This window comes from Terrapene carolina, unplaced genomic scaffold (genome assembly GCF_002925995.2).
Source record: "Terrapene carolina triunguis isolate 2854851 unplaced genomic scaffold, T_m_triunguis-2.0 Scaffold616, whole genome shotgun sequence".
In the NCBI taxonomy this organism is placed as follows: domain Eukaryota; kingdom Metazoa; phylum Chordata; order Testudines; family Emydidae; genus Terrapene; species Terrapene triunguis.
The window spans coordinates 490,830-492,392 of NW_020664967.1; positions in this window are offsets into that span (position 1 = coordinate 490,830).

Here is a 1,563-nt window from a genome sequence, read left to right on the forward strand (position 1 = left end):
TAACACCCAGAGAAACTGAGTCCCACCCCCTCCGCATGCAAACCATTGAAACCCCACCGAAAACAAGAAAAAACAAGAAAATCCCCCACTTCGTCACACCATGCCATTGCTCCTGGCCAGCCCCTCACTCCGGGGACCGACACCCCTGCCATGCTCCATTGTCCCTATAGGGACCCCAAAATATGTTTGGCGCTGGGCCCACAAAAGGTTAATCCGGCCCTGTGTATGGCTACATGTGTGCATGGATGTATATGTGCCTATATGTGTCTGTACATGTATAGCTACAAGTGTGCTTGGGTGCATACGTGTGTCTGCGTGTATGTACATGGATGGCTATTTGTGGGCATGGGTGCACGCATGTGTCTGTGTGCATGTTTGTGTGTGCAGGTCTGTGTGCATGTACACGTGTGGGTCTGCATGTCTTTGTGCACATGCGTGTGTCTGCGTGTGACGGGTCACAAGGCATACCCAGAAGGAGGGAGGGGGAGGCTCTCTGGTCATTTAAGCCTTGATGCCGCGTCTCCAACCCGCCTGGAGCCCAGCACCCTCCCCCGAGTGCTCCCCCTTCATTCCAGTCTGGCAGAATGGTCGGTTTCCCGTCAGCGGTGGGAGCGCTGACTGGGACCCAGCCAGCCTGGGCATCGCGCAGCAGCAAACACAGGCCAGGCTGCCAATGCGGCGCTCTGATGGCCCGACGAGTTAACCCCCTAACCGCCCGTACCGGCGGGTCTGGCCTGCCTGACCACGGGCAGACCTGGGGGTGAACCGGGGACTTCAGCTGAGGGATCTTTCCAGCCATCGGGGCACGTTCCCAGGGGCTCACGGGCCTGCCCAGTGGGAGCGGCAGTGAGAACCAGACCTGGTGGACGCGTGATCCAAGTGCTGCTGGGGGACGGGACCGGGCAGGCGGGTGGGGAGGGAGCAGATTGGTTTGAGGCAGTGGTTTGATTTCTCAAAGAAGCCCAGGGAGAGGTGGGTGAGCATCTCCCCCCCCACCCCCCGCCGGCAGGGGGGGCCGCCCCTGGCTGTTGGACTGGACCGGAGCCAAGAGATCAGATCGGATTGCAACTGCTCGCCAGCATTCCTGCGGGCTGCGCCCCTTGGCACCCTGCCACCTCCTTGGCTGCTGCGAGAAAATGAACAAAACTTTCCTCAGGGCGTTCCCTTGCCTGAGCTGGAGCATGTGTCTGGGAAGCAGGGGCCGGGGGGAGGGGGGGGGAGGTTGTCCATGGTTTAGGATTCAGGAGCAGCTGCAGTGCGAGGGGAGGGGAGGGGAGGTGGCAGGACAAGGACAGCGATCGGGCTCTCTGTGGTGATAGAGGAGAGGACGAGAGAGACGGGGAACGTCTGGGGATCGGGATTAAAGGGGCACCCACGGCTCAGGACCCAAATAGCAGGAGGGGGCTGGGGGGTAGTGCCGGGCATCACCAGAGCTGTGGGGTGAGGCAGGAGCCCAGGGCTGGGGTAGCAGGGGGCTGCAGGTCGGGAGTGAGGGGCACCGGCAGGGCTGAGGTGCGAGCCCAGGGCTGGGGTAGCAGGGGCTGCGGGTCGGGAGTGAGGGGC